Here is a 14402-nt window from a genome sequence, read left to right on the forward strand (position 1 = left end):
ACTTATGTTTCATAATCCACTTTTTATTTATAGTCTTTTAGTAACGGAACAACCAAATTAAAAGTGATTTCATTTGGATAACAAAGTGAAAATAATAATCAATAACATATAAACGTATCTTAACCTTAACTCAACAATTAGTAACAGTGTTTCTGAAGAAATTTAGACTTGATAATTCATATAATTTTCAATTAAGTTTATCTTTATAAGAAAATATGAATATATAAAAAAAAATATTGATGAGATATAGGACACTTAATCGTCGTTGTCACTGTTGCAATCGACACAAACGAAAGTAAGACCAGTACTTGGCGTACATTTTTGTATGGGTCTATTCCTTGCAAACTTGACACTGGATCTACATTCCACCTGGTAAATTTTCAGAATAAGCTTCGTAATAAGTCAGACAGAAATAATTATCAGCGTTGCTTTCCTCACTTGACTGTAGTAATTCTTAGAAACTCGTTTCTTTGCTTTATTATCAATTTGCTTTCTTGACCTCTTAACTTTTTCAACAGCTTCATTTTGTTTCTCGTCCAATTCTTCTAGGGGGTGCCTGTTATAACAGCAGCTTTCCTATTTTCTATAAGTTTTGGATGCTTTTCTAGTGCCTGCCTTTGGGTATGACCAAACGATTTCTGGGTAAAATGTAGTTCGTTTTCTTTGTTGCACCATGTTTGGTATTAGCTTGGCTGGTTGAGGTAGAAGAAGAGGAATTAGGATCAGTGCTAGACTTTATAGTTTGCTTCATCCCTTTGAAACCGAATTTTTTGCTGCGACATTCACGTTTTTTCGTTGACCGCCTTTAAAGCATTATTTAAATTTTGAGTAGAGCAAAAATATCTCATAGACTTTCTTTTATAAATCCTGAGCTGAAGAAAAACTTTACAAAAATTGCCCTTTGACGGTGTTGGAACCTGTTGATTTGTCTACTATTATTAATAAACTGAATGTGAATATTTTATGTGGCGTTTTGGTGAGAGAGTATAGTGAAATGAGCTGTAGATTTGAAAACGAATTTTCTAATAAACTGTTGCTTCTTCTAAAAATCAACAACCCCAGAAACGTACCCAAAGGAATTTAATCTCAATTAAATAAGTCGACCCAGAGAGAAGAATACAAATATTCCAAGCACGAACAAGGTGAAATTTGTAATAGACGCTTACTTCCGATAGAAGGACGAAAATCGAGTTCGCTCTTTCAATTTCCAGCAGCTGAAGTTTTAGTTACGCTCCAACTCCCGTACCGAAAGCACCGTCGGTTATAGGAGTTGTGGTTTCATCACGTGTACGTCGTTTGCGAGAGTTTTCTGTTTGTTTATAACGTTCAATGAGATCGCGCATTTGTATTTCAATATTTGTTGAAGTAAGTTATTATCTTGGGTTATTAAGGCATTGTTCAAATTGTGACAACATTTATGACCAACGGATATAAATAATAATACAATTAAATCAAACAAAATCTTCACGTTAATATATCATAAATACAAATTAAAAATTTAGTACAGGTATAAAACGACATTTTCTGAATCACATTGATCAGTTTTTTCAACACCTCTGGAGTAATAACTACCCCTATAAAAATTTCATCTAGCGGGTGAATAACAAGTTTGAGAAAGTTTTCAAGTTTCTGTTGAGAAACCTAACACTTTTTGTTTATTGTACATTTTACTAAAGGAAAATAAATGAAATTTTATTTAATAGAAACCAGAATCAAATACCTGCCAGTATTGTTCATTGGAATCTCATCATACGTGTTTCTTTCTATTACCTATTTAGTTATGAAACAATGAGAAAAACTGTTTTTCTAACAATACAAAATGAAAATACCATCTAAGATTTATTGACGATTGAATTAACGTGTTGAGATGTTGAAAATATCCTTCACTCTCTACTTGGCAGGCTCACAGGTAATGATGAAACCTAATATCCGTAGGCTGACTCTAATTTTTTTTATCAAAAATAGGCTGTGGAGAGAGGACACAAAATTTCATTTTTATTAACATGTTTCATTTATAATGCAACCTAACAGCAAAATTCTGTGCAATTTATGTTTTTGGACAAAATTGAAATATAAAAACAATTTAATCCTTTAATAATTTAATTTAATTTAATTGTACTCATTTTTTTGTACCAACTATTTTATTTGATAAATATTTTTTCTTTGTTGATATCATTGTCCTTCCTAGTATGTAATTTTGAATGGTGTTGCGAATTGAGGACTCAAAATAAAACTTTCCAAGAGTTTTTTAAAATGCCAACGTTTCGATCTTTTATTTGATCTTATCAAGGCTAGAAATATATGGTACAAAACATATGAGAAAATTGTTGTATAAAACAGAATCACAATGAAAAATCTATCTAAAGAAACCATTAGATACTCATACAAGTAAAAACTTGTGCAAACAACATGCCTTTTTCATTTATTAGATGTCATTCAAAAGATAAAATACATATTCCACACGAAGAGATAATTCTCCTGTTATGATACATCTATCAGTGAGTGATTACTTTTCTATATTAACAAAAGCATGAACGATAAATACTGTTGGAATTATTCCAATTATTACCATTAAGTACTAGTCTGGTCAGTGTGTAATGACTTTAAAAAGATGGTTATATTGAACCCCTAGATTGGCTCCCCCTCTTTTTTTTTTATTTATTTATATATTCATATTGGACGAGATGCATATCATTTCGCTGATGGCTCTTTTTGTATATTTATGTTCCTTATCCAGAATTTTCACATTTACAAAATTAAAGGTGTGACCATCGGTGAAGTGATGTTGGGCTAGAGCTGTTTTATCTTTTTTGTTCGTGTCATATTTTCATACCAATGTAACTCTTATTGAAGTCTGAACAATTTATTTTCTAAATCACATTAGAATGCTGGAGTTTAGGTGTTTTATCTTCGATATGTGTGAAGAAGTTGCCAATAAATATTTTTCTTTTTACGAGGTCTCACAATAAAAATGACATTGGGACATATGTCACAATCTGTTCATAGTAGATCAGCTGACAATAAATCTATGTCAAATTTAACCTCGAGAAAAACCATTTTCGGATGCTCTCATTCCTGGTGCTATAGGGCGTAATTGCATCAAAAAATGTAAGAAGATAAATTTTACAGTAACAAACTAATTGAGGACGCATGATAAAAAAAATTATTGCATTCTTCAAAGAATTTTTTGTATATTTAACATTACAAGTATTGGTCTGACTACTGAATATGGTGTGGGGAAGAGTGTTTATATTTCTATGAAAAAACGCTCCGGTTCTGCTGCAAGCTCTTTTCTGCCAAGTTAAAATTAATAATTTCATTTTAACCTGATAAATATCGTGCACAATAGGGGACTTTATTTATTTAATGTAATTTTATTTGTTGAATAACAGCACGCAGTTTTATTTATTAAAAGTAGACACAATTAGCAATATAATAGCGAAAACAGCATGTCGATATCTGTCTTTTGCTGTCCAGAGATATCTTGGAAAATGTTTATATTTCAACATTTTTTTTAATAGTCATGCTTTATTATTATTCCAAGTATGCAATAGATTTTATCAATTTTGAACTAACTAAAATGGACTACCCTATCGCAACAATTCAAATAATGATCTCAATATTACTATTAATGTTACTGAAAAACAGCATACATATGGGTATTTCGTCAAAATACGCGTCCAAAAGTCACTTTTGTTAACTCTGGTAGAACACAACCGCTACTAAATTGAATTAAAAATACGTAGAATATACACCTCATGTCTCACCACAGATTTAGAAGCCCTTCTGAATTTACCTCACCTTCCACACATATTCTCTCTGATAGCTAAGCGGTCTTAAAGTGCACGTCCAAGCTAGTGTTGGCTTGTAAACCAACTATAAGGCACTAGTTAACACAAATAAAGTTGCCGTAATATGGATATCAAGGTACACCGGGCAATGAGAAAGGCGACAGCTTCACCAGAAAAGCCTGTGGCCTCATAACAAACCTAACAAATGGCTAGAGAATCAGAGTCTTACTGAAGAAACTTTCCAAGCCCAAGACAATCCAGAAGACAGACACCGTCTCCTCTGTGAATGTTCTGCCCATTTCAGCAAAAGGCTTAGATACCCCGATAAGGATACGGTACAAGTAGAACATAGAAATCCTAAAAAAACAGCCTTCTTTGGAGGAGTCTGCGTTTTTTGAGAGCATAAAGATGAGAATATATTTCCTAGGTATAGGTGCAGAGTTGCAGAAAAGCCAAAAGGACCTCCCAAACAACTGTCTCTCTGCCTCGGCACCGTGCGCCAGCATATGTCCAAATTTGATCATTCTTTTTAGTGTGCTTAGTTTTCGACATTGTTTGGAAAATTTGTTAGTGACATGATGTTCATTGTGCGATTATATCAAGAAAAATACTATTAGTCTGGTCGAGAAAAAATAAACCTGCCGAAATTAGTTCTCCGTCTCGGAAAAATATGGTTGATGGCTTAATCGATCCGGAATGGCATCCTGAAAAAGACGTCTTTCGTCTTTTTTCCGGGAGAAAAAAATTACAATTGTTATTAACAAAAAACTGGATGAAAAAAAGAGGGGTCCAGTTTTTTGAAAATTTCTCAAAAAGTATAAGTCGTAGGTCAAATATTCAAAAACATTCTGAAAGAGCAGGAAATTTCAGCTAGGAAGTCTCCGACTCCCAAAATCGTACGACCAATATTTATAATTTTTATTTAACATTGAAAATAGGCTCCCGCGCGGCAGTTTTGGCATGCGCGCGACGCTGCCATTTCGGAGTCTCGCTTTTAAATAATTTTTTATGCAACTAAATGTTTATAAAAAAATTTCAAAAAATTCTGGTATTATCTAGAGACTTCAAAGATTATGACCCCGTGTTTTAGAAAGTGTTTTAGTATAATATTATTTAAACTATTTTTTTTCAATAACTTTAAGCCAGGTATGATTTTATATTCATCCTTGGCACTATATTGGAATTTTAAAAATTTGTTTATGCCATTTGTTTATAAAAAATTTTTAAACAAATGGACTAATTGAATATTTTTCAAAAATTTTTTTTTACCACATTATTAGCCTGAGAAAATAATGATTTTTAAAAAAAAAATTTTTTCTTAATAACAATATCTTATTGTTTATAATCGTTTTTTTAATATAACTATTATTTAAATAAATATTTAAGAAATTTTTTTTTCTCAAAAATCATTATTTGCAATTTCTCTACATAATTGCAAAAAAAAATTTTTTTACTCGTAATTTATTCATTTGTTTATTAAACAAATTGTTATAAATAATTTTTTTTTCTTGTTTTATTTTTTTTTTCGGTAGATGAAAAAATTAGAAAAACAACGATCTGCAACAATAGGGTAAAAAAAATAGTCATACAGTAAAATTATAAAATTCAATAAAAAATAGTAGAAAATTTTTTTTACCCTATTGTTGCAGATCGTTGTTTTTCTAATTTTTTCATCTACCGAAAAAAAAATAAAACAAGAAAAAAAATTGTTTATAACAATTTGTTTAATAAACAAATGAATAAATTACGAGTAAAAAAATTTTTTTTTGCAATTATGTAGAGAAATTGCAAATAATGATTTTTGAGAAAAAAAAATTTCTTAAATATTTATTTAAATAATAGTTATATTAAAAAAACGATTATAAACAATAAGATATTGTTATTAAGAAAAAATTTTTTTTTTAAAAATCATTATTTTCTCAGGCTAATAATGTGGTAAAAAAAAATTTTTGAAAAATATTCAATTAGTCCATTTGTTTAAAAATTTTTTATAAACAAATGGCATAAACAAATTTTTAAAATTCCAATATAGTGCCAAGGATGAATATAAAATCATACCTGGCTTAAAGTTATTGAAAAAAAATAGTTTAAATAATATTATACTAAAACACTTTCTAAAACACGGGGTCATAATCTTTGAAGTCTCTAGATAATACCAGAATTTTTTGAAATTTTTTTATAAACATTTAGTTGCATAAAAAATTATTTAAAAGCGAGACTCCGAAATGGCAGCGTCGCGCGCATGCCAAAACTGCCGCGCGGGAGCCTATTTTCAATGTTAAATAAAAATTATAAATATTGGTCGTACGATTTTGGGAGTCGGAGACTTCCTAGCTGAAATTTCCTGCTCTTTCAGAATGTTTTTGAATATTTGACCTACGACTTATACTTTTTGAGAAATTTTCAAAAAACTGGACCCCTCTTTTTTTCATCCAGTTTTTTGTTAATAACAATTGTAATTTTTTTCTCCCGGAAAAAAGACGAAAGACGTCTTTTTCAGGATGCCATTCCGGATCGATTAAGCCATCAACCATATTTTTCCGAGACGGAGAACTAATTTCGGCAGGTTTATTTTTTCTCGACCAGACTATATGGATACATGTAAGAATATATACAAATTTTGTAATTTATATGCCTTCAGCGAATCATCTACATCAAAAATTGACGCGGATACTCGTGGTTTTTCTTTGGGCCATTGAACAAATTAGAATTAAATAACGGAGATTTCATACATTAAATGTGAAATTGAATATAGGTGATTAAATGCATATACAAAGGAGAAGTTTTTCTGAAAAATAATCTAAACTAAGTTCTAAAAACATCAGAATAACTATCGACGGCCTGAATAATCTAATTAAAGCTCAACATTTTCAACGAAAGCTTTTACTCTTTGAATAGTAGATTTTTGTCATTGAAATTCTCTTATATCGCATTTAGAATTCTCTCGATAATTTTTTCAGAATAGTCAGCCTTGTTGCAAAAACAATCTTTTTAATCCATCCTCAGAAATAGAAGTCTAAAATTGACAAATTTGGTAACCTAGCTAGACCAAAACATTGGCGTCCATGTCTCGAGAAACGTTTTATATCTTTAATAATTTATATGCTAACTGAAATCCCATAAGATCTACTGTCAGTAAATAAGTGAAAAATTTTAACGAAACTGGTTCAGTAAATGATTTACCCAAATCAAGGCGCAGAAATACAGCATTAACTGAGAACAACTCTCTTAATGTTTGTGTCCTGTTAGAAGACTATACACACTATCCAGTACTAGACAAATATCGAGGGAACTTGATATTTCACAAACATCCATAATGAAAATTTTACGTGATTTTCCATCCATACAAAGTAACGTTGCTTAAAGAGTTGTTAGATGACGGTTTTGATAGACTTGAAGAGTTTGCAGACCTAATGATGGAAAATGTTACAATCAAAACGATCCAAATTTTTTAAGTAATGTTATGTTTTGCGGTGAGGCCACTTTTTGTATTAATGGAAATGTAAATCGGCATAATTGTAGATACTAGTCACGTAATAACGTAAACGTAAATATTATTTAAGAAAAACTACATTATTAGAAATTATCAGACAATAAGAATATCCCAAAACGACAATATTTAGCTACAACAAGATGGTGCCCCACCTCACTATGCACACACAATTTCCCTTGAGACGAGCCCGTCCCTCTAGGCATCCACCCCCGGATAAATCCACGAGTGGGTGCGAAGAAGAACATTCCAACCACCCCCTGTCATTCCGACAGGTCCTCATCCTCTTTCACGTCGCAGTTTCGCGTGTAGAATCCTTCCTCTCCCCTCTATGGGAGATTCTGGGATGTCTTATCTTTTTGTTAAGAGATTAGCCTGTTGGCTATACACTCTTGGCTTCTTGTTCTGGACGTCTTCGTGTGTGTGTGTGTGTGTTTCGCGGCCTCGGGTAAACCTCTTCCTACCTCCTACCGATAGGAAAAGATCTAATCCGAGTGGTCCTTCGCCTTCTCTATAGCTGTCCCCGATGTATAACTCTGCATTTGCTTATGAAACGCAGAATTACCGTGTCGGGGGGTATCCTCTTGTGGTTTACTTCTGTTGGGCAATGAGTGTTGCTATGAGTGTTTGCATGTTCTGCAACACACTCAATAGCTCTGGTGTTTTTTCTCCTGTCGTTGTCGTTTTCTTCGCAGCTTGTGCGTAAGTGCGTCCTGTTTGCGTGGTTTTCTTAGCTGGGCTGTTTTCCATCTTTTTCGGGTGTTTCGGGCACCCCTTGTAGTTTGCGGGGTGTTCTCCTCCGCAGTTCCTGCAATTCGGTTTTTCCGTCTTGCTGAGCGTGCATTCCGCCGCTCTATGCGCCCCCGCGCATCTCACGCAATGCACGTCCATGTTGCACGTGCTTTGTCCGTGATGGAATCCCTGACACCTGTAACATTGTACAGGTCCGTCGTGCCTTTTTTGTTCTACCACACTTATTTTTGTGTGGCAGAGGTATCTCAACTTCTTATAAGTTGGTTCTTCTATAGGTTCTATTACTACCATATATATAGGTAGTAGTTTTCGGGTGTTATCCTCCTTTCTTTGTGTACGGCTTGTCAGTTGCCATACTTTTTTGGGTCTTAATCCGTTTTCCCTCAGTTCTTCCTGTAACTCCGACACTGGGGTGTTGACAGCTAGTCCTTTTATGACGAGCTTCCTCTCCTTTTCCTCATTGAGTAGGTAGGTATACCACTCAATCTCCTTATACTCGCTCAGGAGCATCTTCATCTTGTTAAAATCTTCTTTAGTCGCCGTCGTTATTTTGCTCGTGTGTATTCCCATTTTACACTGGGCATCGATTTTTCTTTGGACTAGCTGTTTGCGTAGTGCTGTCCACATGAGTGGGGATTTTAGAATTATCGGAGGTGGCCTTCTCTCCGGTTTTGTCTGTTTCCTTTGTTCATCTCGTTTTATCTTCTCCAATTCTTCTTGGATTTGTTTGTCCGTTGATATCTCTTCTTCATCTGAGGATTGTCTCTCTGCTTTCTTTCTTTTTTTTTTGTTCTTCACTTCCATGAAGTCTCCTTCCATGGGGCAGTCTTCGTTTTGTGTTCCTTCTATTATTTTATATCGAGTTTTCATCTCATCTTTCAATTTTACTATTCTATCTGCCAATTTGTTTTTATCGGCATTGAGTTCTCCAATAGTGCCCTCTAAGGACTTAATATGCTTGTTATTACCGATGATCGTTTCTTCATAATTTCTCATCCTCTCTTCGAGGGATTTGATTTTCTGTCCCATCTTCTCAACCAGCACTTCATAATCAGCTTTTTGTTGAATTATGATTTTAGACAACTCAATTTTCTCTTCGTCTTGTTTCTTTGTCGACGATGCTCTGTCATAGAGTTTTTCCCTATTTTTGGAGTGTTAAGGCTCCATGCCTGTTACTTTTTGTCTTGGCTTTCCTATCTTTCTGGAGTACCTGGAAATTATCTAAAAGGAAAAATTTGTCAGTACGGCTGTTTCGAAAAACGGATAAATTCCGCACAATCAAATTTGTGTTGAAAAACACAATTCTTTCATGCAGAAGTATTTCAATTCATTATAAATGAAAGGCTGTGTTGACGCACAGCTACCTGCAAAGAAAAAGAAAGTTTAATCAGGGTCTCACCTGACTACCTGAGTCCGCTTTCACTTCACTTCACTGTCGCACTTGTTCACTCGTCAATTTTACTACTTACTACTAAACTCACCTCACGATGCGTGTGTGAGGCAATACTTAAATAATGGGTTTCCCAGAAGATAGGTTGAAAGGCGTGGTTTCATCGAATGGGCCCCGCGATCACCCGACATGAATCTTTTAAACTATTTCCCGTGGGGTCACTTGGAAAACATCGTTTATAAAACAAAACCTGACAATATTCATTAATTAAAAGATAAAAGTACCACAGAGATAAGAAGAATTGAGCAGTCAGGGATGTTGCAAAATGTATAGTTTTAAAAATCGGCTTGTTGTATTGAAGTAAATGGACAACATTTTGAGCATCTGCTGTAATCATAATTTTTCTACTTCTAACATGACACAAACATTTAAAGATTTGTCTTCAGTTATTGTAGGTTTTCTTTGCCATGTTTTGACATGTAACTATAACTCAGAAATTATGGTATTTAGGTATAGAGAATAAAAATAATCAGTATTTCTTAAGAATTTTTAAAAACGCAAAATATATAGGGTGATTCATTTGAAATAACAAAGTTCATTATTTTTCCGGAAAAAGGAAAGATCTGATAACAATGTAGATACCCCCATAAGACCCTTACGCATAAAAATTTATAAAAATCGTACAAGACGTTTCCGAGATAATTGAGGTGTTCCAAATATAAAACACATTCTGTATTTTCTTAAGCATACATTCGAACATCCTTAATTTTGGATGATTACCTATGTGCATTGTGTTTTAATGCCTGCTGTAAGTATTTTCAATAAATAATTACAATTTATGTTAATTTTCTTGATAATGTCTTATGGGGAACGGTTTCCTAGGCATGTAGAACAATATAAACATCTATTTATCTCCTAAACCATAAATTTTATCTAGTAATACAAAGACTATCTTTTTGATAAAAAATCGATTGAAAAATAAATTTTGCTGTCTTTAGATTATTCAGGTTACGGGTTGTTAACCATTGGGCACGAGCCGCCCCTTGCCTTCAGATAGTAGTCAAACACTTATATAAAAGTTTTGATTTCGCAACTTCAAAGGCCTATATTTCAGAAACGAGGATTCGTATAAGTTGCGGCATTATTTTCACGTCATCTTCTCACTCCCGAATTTTTTACATCAATATATCACTACAGAGTTATAAAATGATTTAATCTGTTACAATATAATCATACCAATAAATATATTTGTGTAGACAAATATTGTAACTTCTTTAAAATTTCCATTTAATGAATTTACCTGTGCTCTGTCAAAATACATTAATGATGCGATGGATCTACTTATTCCCAAATCTGTAGTTATTGTGCTGATATTTACTTAAGGGGTGGTTAAATTGCACATATGCTACAACTTTGTTGTGTATGCCTTTAAGCGACCTCTGCAACGTCTTCTATTAACAATAAGATTTGTATCTTCTATCGTTCTTAAAAGGAGAATGAGTCACGAGAAAATGTGTTATTGCGATGTCGTCTTTGTCCCTAGTCGCAATAGTTGCATTACTCATGGATGAAAAATAAGGAAAAGCTCGTTGTTATTGGGATATCAAAATACGTGTCTTATCATATCAATTTATTCATAGTTTATAGAAATCATCATATATTCAACTTCATGTAGCTTTTGTGAATTTTTTGCTAACAAATTGCAATGACACGTGAATAAACAACTTTCCAAGTTTAATAATTTGACTCATATATTATTTTGGGCTTTTCTCCTGGTTCCCTACTTTTTATATACTTGCACTTTAATTTCTTCAACACCGTTTCCCGGTAACATGAATTACAAATTTGTTAACCACTGGGATTATTATTAATAGGGGGAAGAATTAGTTCAACATTGTTTAAATGCCTTCCTACTCTTTGTCAAATTTATTTGGTAAAGTTGATAAGGCAGAACCGGATATTTGCAAAATTTTTTGAATAATGTGATAATTGTTTTTGTTATAATTTGGGCGTCTCAAATTTTATTGATTCAATTACGCGATCTAGCAGTAAGCAGACAAGATTTTAAACACTTTTGAGCTTATATTCTGGGAGCCACGATCGTTATAATTTTTTCCTCAGCGATACTATAAACTATTTCTGATAAATGGCAGACACTCATTTCTATTATGACACAATTTTATTCGAACTCTAGTTCATTGTTTCAAATTTTAAAAGTAACCTCTTTCGATTTATTAAATGAATATGTTATTGTCAAGAAAACTGCATATCAAAGTCTGGATTATGTTGGAATATGAGAATAGAATGGAAAATCAAAGTGAAGTGTATAGTTTACTATGCGAAATAACTACGAGATACTGTTAGCATTTGAAGAAAATGGAACAGTGGAGGACTTGGCCAGAAATTTTACATAAATATAAATAATAATTGGACATTAATCTCTGCAAGAAAATCCACAATTTCCAATGGTTTCATTGATCAAATTTTCTGCAGTTAGAACAATAATTGATGCCTTTTAAAACATATAAAATATATCCTGACCAATAGGTGTGTCAAGATGACTATTTCAAGCATGTGCGTGTTTAGGAAGAGGTGTAATGTTATGATGCAATGAATTTTTAATAGATTTACTTTTTTTGGACGAGACTACTTCCTATTCAAGTGGAGTCCGATAAACCTACACTAGACACCTTATAGGTAGCGTTCTCAGAAAGTAAACGGCGGGTATCATAAATAACAGAAAATTAGTGCCAAGCAAAACTTCATAGTTCAGCCCTAATTAAACTTTTTAACGTTGCAGTTATTACCTTCTTTACCTTCTGTTATGTTTCTCAATAGAGTACAGATATATGAGAGATATAATATTTACATAAAGGTTGATTAAAATTTACATTATTGCTGGTGTCAGCTTCACTGGAATGCGGCATGGAATCAGCACTGTATCAATTCGATCTATCCAGTGCGGCATCCAGTATCCAGCACGGATAGGAATAAAACGCCTATTTTTTGATCCAATGAACGCCTAATCCTACATAACATATTAGCTTTTCCTTCATTAGATTATTTCTTTTGGGTGTATATACATATTGGTAAAGTCTATCAAAATAGGGCGCCAAATATCAAAGCTGTAAAAAACAGATTAAGAGGGGAATCAAACTATATTATATATATATATATATATATATATATATATATATATATATATATATATATATATATATAACTTTGTTCCAAAAGAAAAATTAATTTTTCCTTGGTTTCCACATCTCAAATATATTAAATTTATTAGAATTCACAAAATAGAGCTATAAATTTTACTTATTACTTTATTTACTTATTTATATTTTTTTTATCATTTATAGCCATATATATGTATACATATATATATATATATATATATATATATATATATATATATATATATATATATATATATATACATACAGGGTGATTCATTAAGAATGTCGTATCTCTGAACTGTAGATTCTAGACCTCAAAATATGATGATTCTGCTCAACATGCCTTATGCAAATATTGCTAGTTTCCGAGATGCGGAGAGTTCAAAGTTTGAATTTAAATTTCGATTTTCGCAATAATTTTTTTCGTTTTCACAATTTCTCTTTGGAAATTGGCAATTTTACGTTTTTTGGCATGAGGAATCATAATTTGCACTCTAATTGCTAATTAGCTAATTAAACATTGCTAATAGAGGGCGCTAGCTACACTTGTTTGTGTTAATTAAATCAAAGTAAACTTTTTTTGTGCTAAACTTACAACTAAAATAGTAAAAAAATATATTAAAAAGCGTTAAATTCTACAAAAAAAAGTGACTCTTCTTTGATTGTAAACAAAAATTAAAAAACTTCATAGCAAATGCTCAAAATGCCCACCATTTACATCAATACACTTTATGATCCGCTTTCGAAAAGATCTCTTAATATCAAATAATCGTTGTCTATTATTTTTAATTACATCCGCAGCTCCAAAGGATTTAAATCAGGGCCTCTTGGTGGCCAAGCAAACTCACTTCCACGACCAATCCATCAATGCGGAAACTGTTCGTTTAAGTATTGACGAACTTGTAAAGAATAATGTGGTGGTTCTCCGTCGTGCAAAAACCACATATTTTGTCTTAAAGCGAGAGGTATATCCTCTAGTAATTCGTGTATATATTCTTGAAGAAAATCTCAATAAAGAGGTCCATTTAAATTGGTTGGCAGTTCAAAAGGACCTATTAAATACCCACATATTACACCACATTATTTTTATAATATTCTTCGTCTGGTAAATGCTGCCACATCAGTAAAAAGAATTGTATCCAGAAAATCTGGGTTAACATTTTGTTTATCTTGCAAAAAACGGGAGAATTGTAGACGCTTCGGTGAATCTTGAGGTAATAAATTCTGAACTGTAATGATATGGATGCAAATTTTCCCTCTTCAGTATTCTAAAAATAGATGATTTGCCTGTTTGCAGACTTAATCGGCGAGTACTGATATCTGGATTCTCCGTAACACAAATTAAAATTTCATCTTCTTCACCGGCAGTGATTTTTTTTGTAGCACCGTGCTCAGTTTTAGAGCGTAAAGACCTCGTTTCACCTAAGCGGTTGTAAAGATTTCGGTACAGTTTGTAATTGGGTTGCCTTCGATTTGGGTATAATTGTGAATATCTTCGAGCCGCAGCTGGACAACTTATAATTTGACTGAGCAAACACACAAATCATATCGCGCATCTCATTATTGGAAAAATCGTATATATATATATATATATATATATATATATATATATATATATATATGTATATATATACAGGGTGTACATCGCCTAGTATCCTTCTAAGTATTTACTGTTTACTGTTTACTCCCCTCATCCTCGCTTCCAGATTTTCTCCCTGGTTACCGTCGACCTGGATAACCACCCCAAGGTATACATAACTTGTTCTAAACCAATTGCCCTCTACAAAGTTTTACCAAAG

The sequence above is a fragment of the Diorhabda carinulata genome, chromosome 6 (assembly GCF_026250575.1).
Source record: "Diorhabda carinulata isolate Delta chromosome 6, icDioCari1.1, whole genome shotgun sequence".
Taxonomy (NCBI): Eukaryota; Metazoa; Arthropoda; class Insecta; order Coleoptera; family Chrysomelidae; genus Diorhabda; species Diorhabda carinulata.